The 24,541-nt window shown below is 47.8% G+C and overlaps 1 protein-coding gene and 1 pseudogene across 1 annotated transcript in view; both read left to right on the top strand.

The window, feature by feature from the left end:
* LOC131588627 (zinc finger protein 239-like) overlaps positions 1 to 24,541 on the top strand; it is a 369,862-nt gene that overhangs the window by 232,011 nt on the left and 113,310 nt on the right. The gene's annotated exons all lie outside the window — the stretch shown is intronic.
* LOC131588607 (zinc finger protein 572-like) lies at positions 11,715 to 16,285 on the top strand (annotated as a pseudogene).

A 24,541-nucleotide genomic window follows, 5' to 3' on the forward strand; every position in this document is an offset into this window, starting at 1 on the left:
ACAAAAATAAGGAAAGAACAATTTTGAAGAAAAATAAAATCCTGGCTGGCTCAGGTGGCCCCAGCAGACAGAGCCTCCCAGATCAGCTCTCAGCAGAGCTCCAGCAGCGCATCCAGTCAAGGCCTGAGAGATGAGACCGTGTCCTCTGTGCCATGTGGAGCTGATCTTGCAGGTTTCCAAAGATGGAATATTGAGTTCTCTCTACTGCCTGGAGGATACAAAGTTTTTGAATTGCCAGGCTTCTGATGGCAGGGCTGATGTTATGTGCCATGTCTTCAAGGGCTGGAAGAGAGGAACAGAGCTGTTAGTGTTCTGGAACACACATAGTCATGGAATGATTATATGCAGGTGCTTTATTGAAGAGCTCTGGGTGTCAGGGGTACACATACCCAAAGCTGACCCATCTTGGTTTTGAGCTGAACATGTTTTATACTCTATCGTTATATAACTTACATATTAATTATTAAACTTCCATTGTTCTATTGCATGCATTGTTTTTACCCAGGCATGGATTTTTCGTGATTCTCCCCAGCCTCCTAACATTGTTCCTCATGTTCTTTAAACAATAATTATATCTAATCACATCTAACAATTGTATCATTTATCATCTACTGATTACACAGGTGCAGTTTCACCTGATCTTTAGCAAGCACAAGGCCTAACATTTCCCAGGGCCTACTTTTCCCTGGGCTTTCCAAACCTAACTTTCTTTCTAAGTCCCCGAATTTTCTAAGATTTTAAGACCTTTACTATCATTCCCCCCTTTGAAAGCATTTTCACTTCACCATAAGTGCAAATGTTTTTACTTGATACAGTCCTTTGTTTCTGAGTTTATACTTGGTGTTCTTCGAATCCTTGACTGATGTAAGCATTGTCCTGGATGTTGCCACAAACTGGAGAACCAGAAGATGGGTGTGGATCTCACATCAGTGCCTTTATTATTTTCTGGTTCCAGGACATTTTCTTCTGTATTTCTCCCTTGAAGATGCTGTCAACTAACCAAATTGCTAAGAATACAATTAGTAAGATGATCACATTCTCAATGATAGATTTAATCCATGAACTCACATTCCACCCTAACCCTTTGAAGATTTTGCTTGACCAACTTGTAGACAAATCCTTTTGCTCTTCCTGTGCTTCGTGCTCTATTTGTTGCAACTGATTGATGTCATATTCTACATCTGCAGTCACATTTGGGATGTGGACACAACAATGATCAATCCATCCCTTTAGAAAAACTCACACACTCCATGCTCTTTCAGGAGTAGTAAATTGTCATTGTGCGTTTAGTTCTTTAAATCTTTCCCGGGTGACTCTTGCTAATGTATCTACCTGACCTGTTTCTTTATTCTGATAGTTTGCTATAGGACCAAGCAAAGACTCTAGGGCCCACCTAAATTTCACTTCACTAGAGGGTTCTTGCCAAGTGTCATCTTGATTCTATTCCTATCCTAATCTTCCCTAGCTATGCCTGTGTCTAGCCACTGAGTTGATTTTGCCATTGTTAGCATCCGTACCGAGATTAATTTTTGTTTCATCAATTTCACCAATGCCTCTGCACCCCAATGGCATTTGTTATGTTTAATTTGTAGAACTTCTCTCATTATCAAGGGGGTTAACACTATTTGTCTTTGTGCAGTTACATATCACTCTTCTGAATCCTTTTGTGCATTTAGTAAATGTCAAATGTCCCAATTTCTCATCTTCTATTGAATATTTTGGTTTTGGAGGCAAATTAAATTGAGATACATTAGTCTTTAAAGGTATCAATGCCATTGTTGTTTGCACTTCTCGAGCAATCTGTCGAGATGTCCAATCTGCTTTTCAATTTTCCTCACAAATTTTGGAATTTCTTGATTGGTGTGCTTTACAGGGTATAATTGCTACTTCTTCAGGTTTTTGTATTGCTTTTATCAATTGCAGGACTGCATCTTGATGTTTAATGTATATACCTTGAGAAGACAGCAGTCTTCCGTCTTTCCACAGTGCTCTGTGTACATGCACACTCCAAAAGCATACTTTGAGCCAGTCCATATGTTTACCCTTTTCCCTTCACTTAATTCTAGTGTTCTGGTTAAGGACAACCAGTTCTGCCCTCTGGGCAGATGGATTTGGTGATAATGCTTTTGCCTCCACTATTGTACTGACTGTTGTTACCACATATCCAGCCTATCTGGTCCCGTTCTCCACAAAGCTGCTTCCATCTGTGAATAGCTCTCACTCTGGTTGCTCCAGTGGGATGTCTCTCAGGTCTTCTCTTGCCGAATAGGTGTACTCTATTACCTCTACACAGTCGTGCTCTAATGAGCCTTCTTCAGTTGTGGTACCTAGGAACAAAGCTGGATTCAAAAGATTAGCTGTCTTTAATGTGACATCATCCTGCCCAGTCAGGATTACCTGGAATTTCCTCATCCTGCTTGGAGATAGCCAATGGCCCCCCTTTTGTTTTAAAACAGTGGTCACCATGTGTGGCACATAGACATCTGTGTGTCTACCCATCGTGAGTTTCCTGGCTTCTTGGATCAGCATCACAGTGGCTGCAACTGCCCGCAGGCATGAAGGCCATCCAGCACTCACGTTGTCAAGTTGTTTGGAAAAGCAGCCTACCAGCCTTTTCCAGCTTCCCAAATGTTGGGTCAGCACTCCCAGTGCTGGGTGTGATCTTTCATGCACAAACAGCTGAAAATCTTTGGATAGATCAGGCAATCCTAACACCGGAGCTGTTGTCAATGCCTCCTTCAGTCTGAGGAAGGCCTCCTTCTGTGGTTTGCCCCAGGTAAGCGGTTGTGTCTTCTGGGCTTCATACAGGGGTTCTGCAATTAGTCCATAGTCCGTGATCCACAGGCAACACTGTCATCCTGAGGAAAACTCACAGCTCATGTAGGTTCTGGGGTTCTGGAATGGCACAAATAGCTTGAATACGATTAGTACCCAGCTTACATTGCCCTTGTGAGATTTCACACCCCAGGTAAATCACAGTCTGTTGGACAATTTGTACCTTTTCTTTAGACACTTTATATCCTCCCATTCCCAGCTGACTTAAAATTACAATTGTTACCTTTAAGCAGGTTGGTTTCTCTTCTGTAGCTGTCAGTATATCATCAGCATACTGTAACAGCAGGTATTGTTCTCTTGGTACTTGCCCATTCTCAGTCCAAATCTCCAGCTCCTTCACCAGCTGGCTTCCAAATAGGGTTGGACTGTTCTTGTATCCTTGTGGGAGTCGTGTTCAGGTGAGCTGAGTTTTCCTTCCATTGTCTGGATTTTCCCATTCAAAGGCAAACAGTTTCCTACTTTCTTTGTCAAGGGGTATGCAGAAAAAGGCATCTTTTAAATCAATTCCAGTAAACCATTTCTATTTCTCTTTTACAGATGTTAACAATGTGCAAGGATTAGCTACCACTGGCTAAATACCTTTAGTTATTCTATTATTGCTCTCAAATCCTGTACTAGTCTGTATTGGTCAACACAGAAATTTGGGCTCGAGTGTTAACTACAGAAGTAATAGGTGCACGTTTAGGACCCACTATTGTTATAATCAGTACGTCTCCAGTTTTGTTATTTCTAGTGAGCATTTTAAATACAACCAACCTCTGCCTCTCTGCTCACCCATGAGAGGCAGAGTTACCAGTTTCCCTGATTCTAAAGCTGTTTGGGCTCCACTCCCAGAAGCTGAGAAGGAGACTGCTTTGGCTCCCAGCCCAGAGCCTGTGGAGCTGTGCTGGGTTATACAATGGGGCATTCGATACAGTGAACTTGGGACAGTGCCAGTTAAAAACTGCTTTACTCAACTTTTAAGTGATAAGCCATCCTTTATGTTTCTGGGGACCCCTTTCTTTATCTCTAGTGACCACCAATATGGGCAGTTAGAGATTTGTTTTCTCTTTTCTGGGTTTTCATTAACAGAACCAATGTATCTAACACCCTTTGCTTTCTCTGATTTTTCTTCTGGGATTTTTACAGGTCCGTAATTTCTTCTGTAATTAATTAGTTCTTTTGCAACTTTTCTCTGTGTCCAAATTTTATGGTTCCTAGCAGGAGAACACAATTGTGAACCTGTGGGCTGAGAGGGGGTGGTGAAGGGAGTAAACCCAGGATCAGTGGAACCAGGTTGAGCAGTCAGGTTCCCAAGAAATCTACCTAGTGTATCCACAGGGGTTATAGCTGCTATGTTTTTGGAGGAAAATTGCTGTAGGTTTAAGTGATTCTGGAAGGCCTTGAATGAAAGGGGTCATAATTTCAGTTTTCACAGGTAACAACATTGGTGATTCATAGCCAGCCATTAATTTTCTTTTGTGTATCATTTGCAAGCAGGCAGCTTTGTGAATGTTTTCAGTAGTTGGTTTGGGGTACTCACTATAGCTATAGGGTCCCCCCTTTCCAAGGGGTGAAGCCCCTCTGCCCAATAAGCTGTGTGCTGAGTTAGGGACTGTGGCAGCGGCCTCAGGGAGACAAAGAGTTACATTGTTCCACCCCAAACCCCTTGTGAAGGGCGGCCCAGGAGTTCTGATTGGGTTTGAGTCCCTGGGGGGTTCTCCCTTGGTGTGTTTCTAATGGTCCCTGACCCTGAACTCCACCCTCAAAGGTGTAAACCCTCGGTTCTGTCCCTCAAAAACCCCTGCTGTGCCTCTGTTCGGGGCTCTCTGTTCTGGACCTGAGTTAGTTCCCATGCTGAATAAATGGTTTCATGAACGGGAGCCCGTCTCGTTGGTGTTTCATGCTGGTCCCCAGAATCCTGCTGTTTCTCTGGACGAGATCCTGAGGTTGCAGACTGCAACAAATGGTGAGAGAATGCGGGCATCCAGTGAAGCACCAGGAGAACAGCAGGACCCGGCTCCATGGACACCTCGTAAGTCCCCGGCTGATGGCTTGAGAGCCGGCGAGACCCCCGCCTTGGAAAGGAGGACTCGAGAGTACCTGGCAGGGAGACTGGGTTGGGAGTGCCTCGGGCATGGGGGAAGAAAAGGGATTACAGAGGTGTGGGAGCCGAGACCAGACGCTGGGACAAGCACCTAACATCACCCAACGAGACGTATTATGGACGATATCAACATTATGGACGATTATGGACGATATCAACACTATGGACGATATCAACATTATGGACGATTATGGACGGTATGGCTCTTCCAGTGGACTGTTTTTGTCTTCTGTGGAGTTCCTTTTTTGGTGTATACCTTCCTGTACCTTCCCCTTTCCTCTGTTCCTAAGGGCAGGACAAAGGGTGAAAAAAGCTAAGATGGCTCGGGGTTGCTGCCGACTCCCCGTCACCCCAGTGTCTTTCTGCCATCCCATCCCCTGTTTTCCTGAAGGCAGGCAAGGGACGGAGAACATCCAGAGTGATGCGGGTCTGCTGCCGTCTGCCCGCCGTTCCGTGTCCTCCTTCACCCCTGTCTTTCCATATTCCCCGTTCCCTGTCCGGGAAAGTCCGTCCCGGACCCCCCACATCCCAAGATGGCGCCGGCCACGCGGTCTGGGATCCCTTGTTTCCCGCCTTGCTCCTTCTTTTCCGGTCCCAAACCTTCCCGAACCTCCCAGTAACTCCTGCTTGGCCCCATCCCTTTGTTCGGTGCTCCACCCCTGGGGCTGTGCCTGTTCCATGGTGGGCAACACCTCCTCTGGGGAAATCGAAACTGTAACCGAGCTCCGAAAGCCAGCGTTTCACCGAGATCATCTAAAGGGGCGACGCCCACATGGGAGCTGGAGCTGAAGCTGGAGATCGAAGAATTCTGCCCCTCGTAAGAGGAGATCTAAGAGCTGCACCCTTCCTAACAGAGAATCCTAAAGTGGAAGAGACTGAACAAAAAAAAAAAATTATGTTTGCATTAAGTACCATCACCGTTTAATTTGCCCGGCGTAGTCCGAGATTTAAGTGTTTGTTTTCAATTTTGTTTTTTCTGTTTGCTTAATGTGTTTTGTTATTGAGCTATTGGTGTCCCACAAAGCAAAGTGGGTGCTCTGTGGAAGAGGTGAGATTTTAAGGTGTATGTTTGGAAACATTTTAAGCTCCTAATTAAAATTTGAAAAAAAAAAAAAAAAAAAAAAAAAGGAGCAGATGTTGCAGCGGCCTCAGGGAGACAAAGAGTTACATTGTCCCACCCCAAACCCCTTGTGAAGGGCGGCCCAGGAGTTCTGATTGGGTTTGAGTCCCTGGGGGGTTCTCCCTTGCTGTGTTTCTAATGGTCCCTGACCCTGAACTCCACCCTCAAAGGTGTAAACCCTCGGTTCTGTCCCTCAAAAACCCCTGCTGTGCCTCTGTTCGGAGCTCTCTGTTCTGGACCTGAGTTTGTTCTCATGCTGAATAAATGGTTTCATGAACGGGAGCCCGTCTCGTTGGTGTTTCATGCTGGTCCCCAGAACCCTGCTGCTTCCCTGGACGAGATCCTGAGGTTGCAGACTGCAACAAAGGCCTTCCTCAGACTGAAGGAGGCATTGACAACAGTTCCGGTGTTAGGATTGCCTGATCTATCCAAAGATTTTCAGCTGTTTGTGCATGAAAGATCACACCCAGCACTGGGAGCGCTGACCCAACATTTGGGAAGCTGGAAAAGGCCGGTAGGCTGCTTTTCCAAACAACTTGACAACGTGAGTGCCGGATGGCCTTCATGCCTGCGGGCAGTTGCAGCCACTGTGATGCTGATCCAAGAAGCCAGGAAACTCACGATGGGTAGACACACAGATGTCTATGTGCCACACATGGTGACCACTGTTTTAGAACAAAAGGGGGGCCATTGGCTATCTCCAAGCAGGATGATGAAATTCCAGGTAATCCTAACCGAGCAGGATGATGTCACACTAAAGACAGCTAACCTCTTGAATCCAGCTTTGTTCCTTACCAGCAAACACATCTGCCCAACGAGCAGAACTGGCTGCTTTAACCAGGGCATTAGAGATGAGTGAAGGGAACAAAGTAAATATCTGGACTGATTCAAAACATGCTTTTGGAGTGGTGCATGTACATGGGGCACTGTGGAAAGAAAGAGGACTGCTGTCTTCTCAAGCCACACACATTAAACATCAAGATGCAGTCCTGCAATTAATAAAAGCAGTACAAAAGCCTGAGCAAGTAGCAATCATGCACTGCAAAGCTCACCAATCAGGAAACTCCAAAATTCATGAGGGAAATCGGAAAGCAGACTGGACAGCCCGACAAGCTGCTCGAGAAGCGCAAACTGCAATGGCATTGATACCTTTAAAAACTCTCAATTAAATTTACCCCCAGAACCAAAATATTCAATAGAAGATGAGAAATTGGGACGCTCACTGAATGCACAGAAGAATTCAGAAGGGTGGTATGTGACTACACAGGGACAAGTAGTGGTAGCCTCCTTGATAATGAGGGAAATTCTACAAATTAAACATAACAAATGTCATTGGGGTGCAGAGGCATTGGTGAAATTGTAAAAACAAAATTTAATTTTAGTACGGATGTTAATAATGGCAAAATCAGTAATGTCAAAATGTGAAATTTGCTTAAAGAACAATCCAGTGGCTAGATGACAGGCACAATTAGGGAAAACCAGGAGATTATTAGCAAGTAGATTTTCTAGAATTACCAAGAACTCGAGGATTCAAATATCTATTGGTAGGGCTTGACACATTTTCAGGATGGCCAGAAGCTCTTCCCTGTCACACAAATCAAGCAAAGGAGACAGTCAAGTGGTTACTGCAAGAAATCATTCCAAGATTTGGGGTGCCTCTAGGAATATCATCAGATAGGGACCCACATTTCACAGCCACCATAGAGAGGGAGGTGAGTAGGTTGCTGGGAATAGCTTGGCATCTCCATACACCATGGAGACCCCAATCCAGTGGACAGGTACAGAGGATGAATCAGACATTGAAGAGGTAAATCAGCAAAATATGCCAAGAGGCTAAATTGCAGCAGCCACAAGCTTTACCAATAGCACTGCTGAGGATTTGGATAAAGCCTAGAAGCGGGATGTCAGTCAGTCCTTATGAGATATTGGATGGGAAACCATATGAATCCCCTCAACCTAATCCAAATGTACATGTTACAGGGAAGAAAGAGGTGTAGAATTATGTTCTGCCTCTTGGAAAAGCTCGAGCTCGACTTCGGAGCACCCTTGTGTGGAACAGGCCGCTGACTCTTGAGAATCCAGTTCATGACATCCCCCCGGGAGATGAAGTGTACGTTAAAAGCTGGAACGAAGAACCATTAAAAGAAAGGTGGAATGGACCCTATCAGGTACTGTTAACTACCTTGACAGCAGTCAAAGGAGCTGGACTGGATCCCTGCATACATTACACCAGAGTGAAGAAGGTTTCCCCTGCACTGTGGACTGCACAAACTGTAGGACCAACAAAGCTGCAGATAAAGCGGGTTTGATTGTTTCAAATGTCTAGGTTGCCAGTGACTGTAATGGTGATTAATTTATGGCCTTTAGGACCATCAGCTGGAATCAAAGTTACCTTGGGATGTGAAATGCAAAAGGATCAGCTGACAACTCTTCATTTGAGAATGAAGAGGGATGTGGGGTGCAGCCAGAAACACAAGTGATAAAAGTCTCTAATACTATTCAGGCAGAAAATGGGATGATTGCATTAATTCAAGATTTTGCCAACGTGCAAAACACCAGCAAAATAACTGCCTGTCTGCCAATACCAAAGGCAGCAGGAGACCAAATAAAATGGGGAATTATAACATCAAAATTACCTGAAATACAAAAGAATAAAAATGAAAATGTGAGCTGTGTATTGCAAATAGATTACGAGTACCCAAATAAGACAGTGTTTGAAAATGCTGTGAAGCCAAAGTATTCATCTACATGGGATTGTCATGAAAATGGAGGAAAGTATGAACCAAAACTAGGCTGGTAAGGGGGATAAGGGAATTATGGATGGTGTTATGAAAAGATAGCAAAGGTCATTAAAGAAAAGATTCCAGTATCAAAGTGGAAGTGTGAAGGACAGGAAGGAAAAGATCGGGCTGAAGCTTGGGACAGTGCATGGTCAATGAGTGTGCTTCAGAAATTCCAATCTATGGCAGATAGCCCTTGGTGCATTAAGTGGGAAGGCTCTGAAAATGAAACAGATCCAGGGGTATGGAACACTGCAACCAGTAGTAGAATGGAGGCAGACAAAGTGAATTGGTGGGTATGGAACAAAACTTAGGACTGTACTTCTGATGATGAAGAAATAAAACAAATGCCAACACTAGTGGTAGCTCTGCAAATTGGATGTGCCTGCAGAGGAATCAAACATAAACAAGGGGAAATAAATGACAAGATAGGACAAGTGATCCAAAAGGTAATATGTAGCACAAGTACAATTCAGAGTCCAGGCCAATTTGGATGGGCAGCAATCGATGGCACCTGGACAACACATCTGCCTGTAGGTGAAAAAGTAAAAGAGATTACTTTAGGCCTCCCCACCTTATGCCCAATTTGGAAAAGGTCCCCATTCAAGGGAGAGCTGAACTTCTGCAAATAAGGACGAGACGAGAAGTTCAGGAGAACAAAACTGAAGATGAAGAAAGATGGCAGGAACCCTCCAGTAGTGTAAAATCTGAGTGGGCCCTGGAATCCTTGTTTGGTCCAATAGCAAATTATAACAATAGAAAGATGTTGTACAAACTTACAGGCCAGGTAGAAAGATTGGCAAGAGTTACCAAAGAGGGATTTAGAGAGCTAAATGTACAATTACAAGCCACAACTAAAATGACCCTGCAAAACAGATTGGCTTTAGATATGTTATTGTTGAAAGAACACGGAGTATGCAGGTACCTAAAAGGACAAATTGATCACTGCTGCATCCACATCCCAAATGGAACTGCAGATGTAGAACACAACATTAATCAATTAAAACAAATAGAACAGGAAGCACAGAAAGAGAGGGAAGATCTGACCACAAGTTGGGTAGATAAAATTTTTGAAGGGTTGGGATGGAATGTGAGCTCCTGGATCAAATCTATTCTTGAGAGTCTGATAATCCTACTGATTGTGTTCTTAGCAATCTGGTTAATCTGTGCAGTTCTGAAAGGAGAGATAAAGAAAAGAGTATCCTGGAACCAGAAGATAATAAAGGCACTGACACGGGACAGAGATCCACATCCGCATTTGTCATCTCCAAGTCCTCCAGAGTGTAACAACGCTTACGACAACTGTGGATTCGAAGATGAACATCAAGTATAAACTCAGAAAAAGGACTGTATATAGTGAAAGCATTACACTTATTATAGCAAAGTGAAATATATTGAATGTGGGGAAATATGTTACTATGGGGTTAAATGTTTCTGAAAATGTTTCTTAAAATCATGTAGAGGTAGGCCACAAGAATGCTTGGTATTAGGCATGGTCTAGCAAGCTGAAATGTTTACGGTAACGGGAACTGGTACTTGGGGTCTCCAAGATACCCACCCAGAGATAAGATTCGGACATGTTAGTGCAAGGATGAGTTAAGTCTCATGAAGCAATATGGACAAAGTAAATGAAGCAATATTGATAAGGTTGTTATAGTGATTACTGCTACAGCTGAAATTGTTGAAATATGTGCACTTTGGACAAAGACGATGGAGCTAGATTTGGGTTGCTGATACCCCTAGTTCCCACACACTTCAATAAAGCACCTGCACATAATCAGTCTGTGATTATGTGTGTTCCTGAACACTAACAAAGAGAGATCAAAAACTTCCAAAACACCAAAAATCTGATATCACCCAAAATAGTAAGATTCAGCTCCCACAAAAAAACAAAACACCAACATTCAGCCCAATAAAGCTCAGAAACTCCAAGATTCAGCCCCGTGAAAATTGTGGATCTCCCTGCCCGGGCACTCGCTGCATGGGGGGGTGAGGGGGGCAATGAGGCCGGGCCGGAGCAGGGGGTGCCTGAGAGAGGCCCCGAGCCCGGGGGAAGCCCCTGCAGAGCCATGGAAGTGGCTCCTGGCCGGACTCGGGGATCCCCCTGGCGATCCCCGCTGGAGCAGCCTGCTCCTGAGGGACTCTGGCCCCTGGCAGGGACCCCAGGCTGCAGCAGGACAAGGATTCCTGTCCCTCAGGGGGAGGCACTGACATGACCTGACTGTGACCCCCATCCCTGTGCCTCTGGGCGGGGAGGGGGACGGAGAGGGGCAGAAAGTTAAGCCCGGGAAGGAGGGAGAGCTGGGGGCAAGATGGATTTCCGGAGGAATTACTTTGCTTCTCGTCTTCTTGTTCTGACATGTTGGATAATAAATTCAATTAATTTCCCCAAGTCAGGTGTGCTGTGCCCGTGACCAAGGATTGAACTGTCCCCACCCTCATCCAGACCCCCGAGCCTTTCCTTGTGTGTTCTGCTCCCCGCCCAGGACAGGAAGCAGAGTCACAGAGTTTTGGCCTCGCTCCGGCATAGCCCTGCTCCATCCCGGACTCACCCCCAGCTCGCAGCGCCCTCAGCTCCCGGGCACCCCGAGCTCCCGGCGCTTCAGCGCAGCGGCGCTTCCTTGGCCTCCTGCCCGGGCCGGGCCCAGCGCCGGGGCCGCTCCTCAGCCCAGGCTAACGAGAAATGGCGGAGCTCAGCCCAAGGCAGGCGAGTCCGTGCCGCGTGCAGAGCCCGCCGCTGGCTGCCATTGGCTGCTTCTGCCGTCACTCGTGGCTCTGGCGCGCGCTGATTGGGCAGAGCGGGGACAAGCCCGGCCCCGCTGGCGCCCCCAGGGCGGCCGTGGGGCAGGAGAGCCGCCATTGCCGGAGCGTCTGTGCGGGCCCGGCAGCGGCGGCAGCAGCGGCCGGAGCCCGGTGAGGCGGCGGCGGAGCTCGGAGGCGGCCCCGGCCATCGCAGGTGGGAGCCGCGCTCGGTTCTGCGGGGGCTCGGGGCTCGCTGCGGGCCCGGGAGGGGGCGGCAGGGGGCTGTGGCGGGTGGCTTGTGCCGTGGCCGGCCCGTGTTGGCCCTGGGCTGAGGGCGCTGCGGGAGCGGCTGCCCGCGGTCTCCTTGCCGCTGGGGCCTCGGCAGGAGGCGGTGGCGGAGCAGCGCTGGCTCGTCCCGCTTCGTGTCGGGAGGCCGGAGGTGGCTGCGCTGTGCCCGGGGCTGGGCGGGAAAATCCCCGGCGCCAGAGGTTTGTGTGGCCAAAGGAGCCAGAGGAGTGGTGTGCGAGTGACTTTATTGCTGCCCAAAGGGAGAGGCCATGGGCCATTTGCCGTGCGCTCTCTCCAGTTGTTGGAGGACGCGGCCTCGTTTTTGTCCTGATTTTCCCGGCCGCATGTCCCTGTCCCTTTGCCCAACACTGGCGGAGGTGCTTGGAAGGTTCAGCCTTCCCGATCCGCCTGCTGCATGTCCTTTTTGTATAACACCCGATATTCCTGGCTCTGGGAAGTGTTTGTTCTTCTGGAAGTTCAGGAATGTGTTGGGACTTGGTCTGAGCAGCAGTCCTTGACAATTAGTAACAGTTTCTGAAACTGGTGATTTCTCCCACTGCTTCCTTATGTACAAGTCCCTGGCCCTATCTCCAAGCAGATTCACTCATTGCCTGTGTTTTTTCTTGCTGGGTCTTCTTTGGTTTTGGGATTGCTCTCAGTGCCCTCATTCTCTGTCCTTTTGTAGCCGTTTGTGGCTCAGGAGGCCTGGGTGCCACCTGCATCCCCTTGCTCAGCTGCTGAATGAGCTGCACTCAGCAAGGTGTGGTGCATGGTAAAAAGATGAGAGTTGCTGTAGCACATGAGAGGAGAAACAGCATTTGTTTAACCCATGGTCTGTGAGGGAAGCACAAAACCGTGTCCCATTCCCATCCTTTCCACGTTTGGACAAGTACATGAGCTGCTTTGCTGTTTCCTTTGTTATCTGTTTTACTACTTTTCCATTGCCATCTATCTGCCAAGAGTAGTTTGAGTTACTTAACTTTTCCACAAACTCTGCCTCGATTTTCTGCTAATAGATAATGTGATCCCATCCCATGGTGAAATGTTGTGTTCCTCATCTGAGTGGATTGGTTGGGGGGAAGGTCAGGAGCTGGAGCTGTCTGGTTGGTTATTATTTCAATGACATCCTGTAATCTAATTATACCATTGAAATGATAAATGGTTTCTCTGGTACCTGCTATGAATTCATCAGGGTTCCCAGGGTCTGGTCCATGGTGTTGCAGGATTTGTTCTGGTGATCGTTCATCTTTTCCCCATTTTTGGGTGCTCCCTCCTGATATGCGAAATAAAAAGAGCTCTATAACTCGCAGAGTAGTTATAAGAGTAGGTATGAATTTATTCAGCGCTGAGATGCATGGGGGATATCTCCTCTGAAAAACATGGACACCTTTTTGATTTGGTTTTCTCTTTTTATCTTTTACAGACTAGGTTTACAAGATACACCTAAAACGTATTCTTTTTGTAACTCTGCTTGTCCTCACTTCATGTTACAATTAACTCCATGCCCCTTTCATTCCTCTGGCCACCTTTTGGAACTTTAAATCTGTTCTTTCCGGCTTAGGGCCTGAAGAATCTCCTTTATCTTGTGGTGCCTTTGTCTTTGCACCTTGTTTGTGTATTCTGGCTCCTTATCTTACCTTGCAGTCTGACTCTTTTCTTGTTCTTGTGGATCAGCGTGTCAGGGTATGGTTTTTGTCAAACCCCCCTTTTAGTCAAGCATTTCTTTGTGTTTATTTCCTACTTTTTAATTTCTGTTTCACTCCAGCCAGGGCTGCATCAATTGCCAGCTTTTCTCTCATTAAATCATCACATACTTGGATTCCCAACTGTCAGGAAAATTAATCCACAAACACTAGAGGTTTATGTCCAAAAAGGAGACAGAGGAGTCCTTTTTCTTTATTCGAATAAAGGGAGAGGCCATGGGGCATTCCCCTGGGGTCTCTCAAATTTTTGGAGGGCGCAGCCTCCTTTTTATCCTAATTCCCGGCCGCTTGTCCCTTCTGTCTTTCCCCATAGGCTGAGGTACTTGAGAGGTACAGGCTTCCCGGAACGCCTGATACCGGCGGTGATACCTTTCTCCCCCCCCTCTCCATGCATAATCCCTTCTTAACTTTTATGGAATTCATAGTGTTCTGTTAGTGCCCCTTTGATCTTCTACTGGAATCCATCCCATTGTTTCTGTCGTCTCTCACTGATAGTATATCTTATCAACTGACCCACAGCTTGTTTGTAAAGACAAACCCATCATTCCTCTCAGTTTGAAGGGGGAAAGGATATTTGGAGCTCACTCGAAGTATCTTTGGGGAGCCCTGTTCCTTTTTCTGGGGTCGGACCGGGCAGAGCGATGTTTGGATCTCGCAGGACTCCAAAGCTGACCTGAGATGCCCGGTACCGGCAGGGGGAGGGGAGCAGCAAAAAGGGGGGAGCCCCGGGAGTCCCGGAGCCTGAAATGGGGGCCTGGAGAGGGGGGACCCCGAGAGCCGGGAGTGAGGGGAGCCTGGAGAAGGGGCAGCCCGGAGAAGGGATGAGCCTGCACAGGGGGAAGCCCTGGGACACCAAAGTGGGGACCCCAGGGAAGGGGAACCTCAGGGAGGGATTTTTTCCTATGATGTTTTGATGTTTTCTGATGTTTTGGAGGTTTTCATGGACACAAGATACCTGATGACTTCTAGAGATGGACTTGGGCAGGAGGAACCCTGAATCCTAGGTGGTCACCCCTTGTTTTTCTCCCCAAACCAGACTTCTCATTCCCAAGCATTAGACGAATGGAGGAGGAGGAGAAGGCAGAGAGGAAGATGCTCTGGGACCCCCAGGCAGGTGAGGTGGAAGTCACTGCCCCTTTCCCCCTCTCTTCTGCTCCATCTCCCAGCCCAGGATGGCCCCCGACTGAAGGACAACCCTGCTGCAGATGCCTTCCTGTCAGGGACAGACTGGGCAGAGCTCCTTCCCCTTCCCTGTGGCTTGGAGACAAATCCCATCCCCTCCTTTTCCTTCCTTCCTTCCTTCCTTCCTTCCTTCCTTCCTTCCTTCCTTCCTTCCTTCCTTCCTTCCTTCCTTCCTTCCTTCCTTCCTTCCTTCCTTCCTTCCTTCCTTCCTTCCTTCCTTCCTTCCTTCCTTCCTTCCTTCCTTCCTTCCTTCCTTCCTTCCTTCCTTCCTTCCTTCCTTCCTTCCTTCCTTCCTTCCTTCCTTCCTTCCTTCCTTCCTTCCTTCCTTCCTTCCTTCCTTCCTTCCTTCCTTCCTTCCTCCCTCCCTCCCTCCCTCCCTCCCTCCCTCCCTCCCTCCCTCCCTCCCTCCCTCCCTCCCTCCCTCCCTCCCTCCTTCCCTCCCCTTGTTCCTTCCTCTTCTTGTTTCTCTTCCTTCTTGATCTCTTTCTTTTTCCCTTTTTTCTTACTGTCCCTGCCTCTCCTTCATCCTTCTCTACCCTCCTTCTTCTCCTTGTTCTTCCCTTCTTCCTTCCTTGCTCCTTCCTCCCCTTGTCCTTCCTCCCCCAGGCACTGAGCTGCAGAGGGAGACCAGGGAGGACAAATCCCCACAGCAGAACCTCGTGGACGAGGCCGTTTTGAGCAGCTCCAAGGGGCAGGAATCCAATGGGGAGGAAATGCCAAAGGGATCCCCCACAGGGAGGGGCTCCAAACCCATCCCAGGGTGCTCTGAGGAGAAAAGACCCCCCCTGTGCTTCATCCAGAGATCCAACCTGGTGGTCCATGAGCAGCTTCATGCCGGGGAGAAGCCCTACAGGTGCTTGGAATGTGGGAAGAGCTTCACCACACCTCCCACCTCTTCATCCACCACCAAGTACACACGGGGCAATGGCCCTACCAGTGCTTGGAATGTGGCAAGAGCTTCAACTGCACCTCCCATCTCATCCCCCACATGCGGCAGCACACAGGGGAACGGCCCTACGAGTGTGGGGAATGTGGGAAGAGCTTCAGCCTGAGCTCTGTCCTGGTCCAGCACCAGAAGCTCCACTCTGGGGAACGGCCCTACAAGTGCTTCGGGTGTGGCAAGAGCTTCTGCCAGAAATCCAGCCTGATCAGCCACCAGAAGAGCCACAGTGAGGAACGGCCCTACGAGTGTCCTGAGTGTGGGAAAGGATTTCAGACCAGGTCAAATCTCCTGAGGCATCAAAAAACACACACGGAGGAGAGGCCCTTGTGCTGCTGACTGCAGGAAGGGCTTCAAAGACAACTCCACCCTCACCGTCCACCAGCGCATCCACACTGGGGAGAGGCCCTACGAGTGTCCCCAGTTTGGGAAGAGCTTCTCCACCACATCTAACTTGACCCAACACCAACCAGCAGTAAGGGTGGACTCACTGATTGCACAATTTTGATTTCCTATTGCCCAAGGGTGTCTTCCACAGCCAAATGGTGATGAAGTGGGGCAAAGATCAAGGTTTTGGAGACAGTGGGGTGGAAACGCCTCCAAAAAATCTTCTTTCTTCCCACTCAATCACAGGGATGCTCAGCCAGCAGAAAGAAATCCTTTTGTTTTGGCCTTGATTTGCTTATCATTTCTTTCCTTTAAAATATCTAATTTTGGGGTAGAAATAAAGACATTGAATCAAGACACGGGTGAGAACATTGTGGGACATGGAGAGTGACATGGTGACACATGGACATGGATGTGGCCTTTCATGAGGACATGGGGGGACACGGGCACAGATGGAGATGTGGGGGACAATGCCAGGGATGGAAACATGGTGGGGACACAGCCCTGGGTGAGGACATGGTGGGCCATGGCCAGTGACACGTGGGGACATGGCTGTGGCCACTGCCATGGGGAGAACTGGCAGGGGCTGTGGGGGATGCTGGGTTTGAGGGAGTTGAGGGTTCCTGGCAGGGACTTGGGGCTTGCTGAGGGCTTTGGGGAGCCCAGGCTGAGCGGCTGCGGCTGCGCTGGGAGCCCCTGGCGGAGGTTCTGGGGCAGCTGCTCAAGGACCCCCTGGCCTGGAGCCCCAGCCGGGCATTGGGCTCCTGGAAGGGAATGAAGGTCCTTGTGCCCAGGAGGGAAATCCCAGCACCCCCAGGGTGTGGGGGACAGCTGAGAGGCCACAGCAGACAGCACTGTCTTCCTCTGTGGGGCCCAAAGAACCGGCCAGCTCAGAGATTTTGGCTCTCCCCTGGAGAGCTTCTCCCTAGGTGAGACACTTTGCTCCCATGAATAGAAAAAGTGTCACTCCCAGAGGCCCTAGAGTTGAACATGTTAATTTGTTACACCCCATTGGTTTTCCTCCCTATCAATCCACCCCGATACATGTATCCCAGTTTCCCCCGCCCCTCTCCTCTATAAATACCCTGGTTTTTCCCCAGTTCAGGCAGCTGCTGTCACTGGCTCCCTTCACCGAGGGCCCTGCTACAATAAAGGCTGGTTCTCCATGGAATGCCATACAGCTCTCTAGTCTCTCTCTCCGCGTCGCCTGCACGCTGCCGCTGAGCTGAGATCACTCGCCGGGCAGAGGACGTGCCTGTTCCCCTGGACAGTCCTTTTCAGGATGGCTTCTTCAGGGTAGTCACGGAACCCCTGCCATCGACACTGCTGCGGCGCTCCTCCAGAACTGCACCTCAAAAATTCCCAAACTCTGGGATTCTGCCCAGGAAAAGGCTGCCAGAAGCTGCCAGAATTGAGTGAAAGGGGGGATGGGAGGCCCGGATTGAGCAGGAGGGACCTGGAACACCCAAAACCAAGCAGAGGGGTGGGGTGGTGGATTGAGTGGCAGTGAGGCAGGGGTGGAAGTGCAGAGGACAAGGGGCGCATGGGAGCTCCATATTGGGTTTGGATGAGTCTCGCTCCTCCTTCTTCTTCATCCTGCCTCCTTCTCCTCTCCAGCCCTTCTCCCGCTACTTCCTCTGCCCTCCTCCTCCTCCTCCTCCATCTCTTCTGCTCCCCTGAGCCCAGCACCCAGCCTTGGATCCCCATTTTTCCAATTCCTTCGCATCCCACAGGAGCAGCTGGGATGGAACCAGGGCAGATCGAGCTGGGGCAGTGCTGGGCTCTTGGCATGGTTTGGGCACCACCCATGGGCCCCCTCCCCAAATTTCCCTGGCAGCTTCAGGGGTCCCAGTGCTTTTTAGGGTTTGCTGGGTGCCATGCTGGAGTTTGGTGTCTCCCAAGGAGTCCCCAGAACAGGATAACACATGGGGGGGACACACGGGGGTCCTGATCCATCACGGGGCAGGGTCTGTCCCTGCCACAGCCCCCCCACAGGGTCTCCCCGAGTCCCTCCCCACTGCCCCCCATAAATGGGACAGGGGTGAACTGGGAAGCTTTACTGGGAACACTGGGAGCAGCAGGGCGGGAGCAGAGTGACAGCGGGGCTGGGGGGACACACGACCCCTCCAGAATCACTGCAGGGATGGAGCAGGGGCTCCTGGCTGGGTGCAAGGCCACAGGGAGGGGCTGCGACTACCAGAGGCTCAGGAGCTCTCTGTGCAGAGAAAAGGGGGTGACATCAGGCTGGGGGGCCTGGGGGAGCACACACATTCCAGGAGAGGGAGGATATGACCCCCAGGACCCCCCTCACCTTCTTGCACAGGTAGAAGCTGAGCCCCTGATCCCCATCAGCATCTTGCTGTGGGCGGCGTCCGGTGGCATCTCTGGGGGGTCTGCAGGGGTCAGGATCCCCCCTAAAACCTCACACGGACACCCCAAGCCCTTCCAAGCACTCTCCCAGTCTCTCGAAGCCCACCCAAGACCCCCAAACCCTCTCCCAGTCCCTTCCCAGCCCCACCAGGACTCATCAGGAACCCTCTCAGTCTCTTCCCAGCACAATGAACCACATCCCAACCCCTGCTTTCCAATCCCCAATCTCCTTCCAGCTCCTCCAGGCTCACTCAAATCCCTCCCAGTGACACCCAGCACGCCCAAACTCCTTCCCAGTGTCCACCAGGACCCCCAGAACCCCATCCCACCCTCCCCAACAACCTTTAATCCCCTTCTTAGCCATTCTAAGCACCTCAATCCCTTCCCCAGTTTAAACCAGTCTATCTCAAACTCCCAGTTACTCCCAGTGTCGCTCTATTGGGAACAGCAAGAAGAACGACACAGACTCTCTTGTGAGTTGAACAGGAGAGCTCTTAAGGTTTATTACCTAAGATCTTCTTTTATAGACCGATACGTGAAAGTATAGAAAAGTAAAACTCTTACTGGTCAGTGAACTAACACATCACCATCATTGGTCAGTGGGGTACACCACCCCTCGACCTTCTCTTGCAAGAAAACAAGAAACTGACAAACAGCACCTGCAGGGCTGTTCTCTGTCTCTGAGGATTGTTTTAATTCCTCCTTATGATTTCCCAGGCCACTTTCTCAGGCGAGACTGAGAAAGTTATGCGGCCTGCTATTCCACAGGCACTGTGCTCCCTACTTTTGCTCATAGTTAACATCCATACTCCCAGCACACCCCAATCCTCCTCCCAGCCCCTCCAGTGCCTCCCCCGCTGCCCCCGGCGCTGTGGGGGCAGGGCCGTGCCCCAGTGCCGGCTCAGGGGGTGCTCCAGGCTGACGTGCTCCACCTGGCAGCTGGAGCTGAGCCTGCATTGCCGGGGGCGGTTTCCAGCAGCACCAGGAGCTGCTGGCTCCAGCTCAAGGGCACCAGCGAGATGGACATGCTGGAGGGCACTGGGAGAGAGTGGGGACACACTGGGGTCAGCTGGGTGTGACACAGTGCCCGACCCGGTTAACTCTTCATCCGCTCCACGGTGGAAGTGGGACACACCTCGGGAGCAGGATGACTCGAGGTGTGGCTTAGAGCAATGCTCTACAGCAATTAACAGCTGTCAGACACAGTGTGGAGGCAAGAGTGGGGGGAAGGTATTTTATATTGGGTTTGAGGGAAAGTTTTAACCGCCCAAGGGTCCAGGGACAAAAGACACAGAATACAAGTGTACAGCAATTTATATATGGGGAGGGTCCAGGGGTGGATAGAAAACTTCAACCAGTGAGGGATATCCTGGGGAGGGGAATAGGACACATGGACCAATGGGGTGCTGTGGATTAGGGGATTTCCAAAGGGGACGTCCAAGCAGGGGGTTGGCATAAGGCAGGATTGACAGGGAACATTTGGGAACAAGGGGCAGGGTGGACAAGATTGATAGGGAAGGTGCTGGAAAAAGGGGTTGGGATACAATGATGGGCAGGGCAGGGGAGGAGATAACTTTGGGTTAAACCAACAAAGCAGGGGGGTAACAGAACAAACCACTTATACAAACAGCTTCAAACTTTAAATTAAACAAAACCACATCACAACATCTCCCCTTTTCTGATTAAAAGGAAGAGCTGTGGTTTTGGGGGATCCATTCTCATTTTGGCAGGTCCCTGGCTCGGCTGCAGGGGGGTCCCAGGGTGTGAGGATGGAGGGTTTGGGAGGGTTCCAGTCCTGGATACAGGGGTGCACGGGGGTCCTGCTGCAGCGGAATGGGAGTTCAGGGGGGTCCCTTCCTCTGTTCTGGGGTTCAAGGGGTCCCGGTGTATGAAAATGGAGGTTCAGGGGGGTCCTGGTGCCCAGAAATGGGGGTTCTGGGAGGTTTCCATTCCCGAGAATGGGGGTTCAGGGGGTTCCAGGTTCCAGATAAGGGGGTGCAAGGGTTTTTGGGGCTGGGGAAGGGGGTACCAGGGGTTCCCAGTGCCCCGAAATGAACATTCAAGGGGGTCTCTGTGCTCAGGAAGGGGGGTTTACCTGGAAATGGAAGCACAGAGGTTCCCCATTCCCAGTGTAATAAATGGAATTGGTTTGTGCTAACTAAATTGCAGCTGTTATTAAAGTCATTATTAGAAACTATCAAGAATCAGTGTTATAAAGCAGATGTACCCCTTTGCAGATGTTATGTGTCAAAATTAAGGCACAGGATGTAGTTTAGAAGATAAATGGTGTCTCAAGACCAAAATGGCCTTGAGATGGACAAAATTAGGATGAATCTAGGCATTGGGCCTAAAGATTAGAAAATATAAGAGTAATTAGTAGACCAACATAACACAACGCTTAGTACACACATGCAAACCTGTAAGGTTATCCAAAGGACAATGAGGAAGAGGAGAAACCTTCGCCAAAAGACCCCCAAAAGAAGACTGAAGACCCCCTAACAACAAGTGAAGCATGCGCCATTGAAGAAAGGTGATGTAAAGTCAGCAAAATCAGAAATAGGAGGAAACTTACGGGAAACATGAATGAATATTTATAAGCATACAGTATATAAGTTTAGTTTGAAGTGCTTTATTTTGTACGTAATGTGAGGTGAGAAGCACCCCCTGTACCCCAGTCGGTTTTGCTTATGCCTTAACCATCTGTAACCACTGCCCAATTGTATGCACATTGTAAGAGACAGGTTCGGGAATCAAGAGACGACCCAATGTGAGTTAGTTGCTTGTTCCAAATTTATTACAATCTTAGCTACATTTTTATAGTATTTTGAAAAGCTAACATGTGATCTGTATTTTACTATGATTGGATAATTGCTATTTTTCATGCATTAATTTCTACATTTCTGTTGGACCAGCTCATAACACCCAAGCTCTATAAGATACTTTTTAGTAAAACTTATTAAGATACATTTAGCAGATTTCTCATCCTAAATTCTTATTCTTCATTGTCTTATTAACAATTAGTCTTCTTCATTTCTTTGATACAGTATTTTGCAAAGGATTTATGCTAGCTCAAAGTCAAGGTTGTGCAGGCCTTCCAAGGAGCTATGGCCTCGAGAAGCGAGCCATTCTTCAACAATTCCCCCGTTTTCCGTCTGCACAACCATGACTTTGGTTACCTTAACAAACAAACACTTGATTTTGTTGGATATTGCAAAGGATATTGCAATATCCAACAAAATTGCAAAGGATATTGCACAACTAACACATAACAATCCAATGATCATAACACAGATAATTAATAATCCTGTTTTACATAAACTCTTAACCCATCCTGTCAGTCCAAGCCAATCAGCCAGTTCATCAATCCCAAAGAATCCCACATCTTCTTTGATCTTCTGTGTATGTTGCATGAGTTCTTGAATTTCCTTGTGGATGGATTCTGAATGATCTTGTAAATCCATACAACACATACCATCAAAGTCTTCACATCCATGACCATGTGCTAACAACAAAAAATCAGTGCCTGCTCGATTTTGCAGTACTGCATGCTGAACTTGTGACATATCAATTGCTAATTCAGAAAGTACTCTGCTAGTACCGTTTGCTTGTTTTACAACCCAACAACTAAGTTTCTTTAAATTACGATGAGCTCTAGCAGCAGCAGCACCTGGCAAAAGGTAGAAACAAAAACCACTTGCCATCTGTTCCATAAATCCAAATTATCATCACAGTCAGAACTCAAAATTTGACAAGGATCTCTTTTCCATCTGACACGATGTGTGCTATTAGGATGATGGTGTGGAAGCGCCATGCTGAGTTGTCCAATTGTGCAAAGACCTCCAACAGGTTGTGATGGGATACCTGCCCATGCTCTGTTACCACAAATTAGAAAATAACCTGTTGGTAGTCTATGAGGGGATTGAGTCCCAAATACAGGGTTTGATGCATTCCTCACCATTTTAGCACACCACTGCAAAAACTTGCCAGTTGGACTTGTCAATGTGATGATATTGGATTGTTCACATCTTTGATCAGTACCTTTTGCACACAATTTGTTGCTAGCATTTAGATAAATACAATAAGCAGCATCTAATGAATCTGCTAGATCAATTTCTTGTGGCTCAGGGCCTTCTGGAAGATGATCATTCCAAACATCATAATTCTCCATACATTGTGAAAAATTCTTATATCCATTCCCTAGACACCTTGTCTTAAAAATGTCCTGAGTCTCTTTCATTGCCTTGTCTAACAAAGTCCCCCTTGATTCATTGACTGGAACACCAATCAGACAAATAATGAAAGGAGACTGAGGTGTCGACAGACTAGCACAGAAGGTCGTAGTATTTAAACTACGAGCAAGTGAAACCCATACATTTTCCCATGGATCTATGGTCTCTCTAGTTAACATGCCTGTTATTAAAGGTAAAATTACGAGAATGAAAATGCCAGTTGCCATTTTGAACTCTTTCTCACTGTCTACGTGAAATAGTCCATTTTTTGCACTGTGCTGCAATTATATTTGTTTTCTGAGCAAGTTTAGTAAAAGTTGCTATTTTCTGAATTCTAAATATTAGATTGGCTCTTTCTAATGCACCCACATTTTCCCATAATGATACGGCTTCTGCCTGTGTTAAAGAACAATGTAAGTATTTTGTCAATGCAGCAAGCGGAGTTAAATGGTGAATTTCTCTATAACACCTAAGACAACCTCTGTGAGGTTCTGATCTCTGATATCCCCACAAATCTCTTTTACAACCTTCACACACAATTCTTATCCACAATTTTTCTGTGGTTTTACAATACCAACACCTTATACCTTCTAATTTTTCTTTAACCCATTGTAGATAAACAGAAAAATAAACGCTTTCTATATAGGGAGTTCTATAATCAACTTGTACACCTAATAGATAATTGACTTCTCTCACTAATGGCTCAAGGGCAAGTTGCCACTGTTTACTTTCTCGCCACCATCTACTTCCTTGCAGTCTGGCTGTGATATCCCACTGTTGATGTGGTTGATCGTGGCTCGTGTCCATTTACTCGGCACCCATAACAGTCCTGTAGGGGTATCAACACACACGTAGCCTCGGCCATTAAATAGGACTTTAGCTGGTCCTATCCAATGTCCTGTTTTAGGCTCTCTGTAAGGAACAAATACTTCATTAGTTACAACACTTGATTTTACACATTCATTGTGTATGACAGCTGGAGGGTCTTGACAATCTGCGAAAACACACAAATGGTTAATTACAAAAAGAACTTCATCTAATTTTTCTTTTGGGTCAGAGATATCTTTGAATTTGTTAAGATATTTCTTTAAGGTTCTGTTAGTTCGTTCCACTATTGCTTGTCCTGTAGGAGAGTTTGGAATCCCTTCAATATGCTCAACTCCCCATTGCTGCATGAATTTTCTAATATTGTCAATGGCATATGCAGGGCCATTATCAGTCTTAATTCACTCTGGGACCCCCATAATAGCAAAACATTGGGTTAAATGTTTCTTTACATGCAAACTCTTTTCTCCTGTCTGGGCTGTAGCCCATACAAATTTTGAATAGGTATCTACAGTAACATGTACATCTTTTAATCTGCCAAATTCAGAAACATGGGTAACATCCATCTGCCATATCTCTAGGGCTTTTAACCCTCTAGGGTTGACTCCTATCCCTAACCCAGGACCATGATGACTACATTGTGGACATGCTTGTACAATTCCTTGTGCTTCTGAAATTGATAATGAGAACTGTCTTTGTAGGCCCTTTGCATTTTGATGAAACTTCATGAGCCATACGAGCAAACTCAAGCTGATTGAGAGGAACTCTCCTCTGCACCCAACTAACTAATTGATCTGCAATATGATTGCCAAGACCAAGGCCTTCTTGAAATTTATGACTTCTAATATGTATTAGACAATATGGTGCTGATCTTAATCATGTAGCTTGTTGTATTTGTTGAAACAACTGCATTAACTGTTTATTTTGAGTTTCCTTAATAAAAGCATCCTCAATCCTTTTCAAAATACCTGCAACATAGAATGAATCTGTAACCACATGAAGGGGACATTTTATCCACCGACACATAGCCCAACAAACTGCTGCTAGTTCAAGC

This window comes from Poecile atricapillus, chromosome 26 (genome assembly GCF_030490865.1).
Source record: "Poecile atricapillus isolate bPoeAtr1 chromosome 26, bPoeAtr1.hap1, whole genome shotgun sequence".
Taxonomy (NCBI): Eukaryota; Metazoa; Chordata; class Aves; order Passeriformes; family Paridae; genus Poecile; species Poecile atricapillus.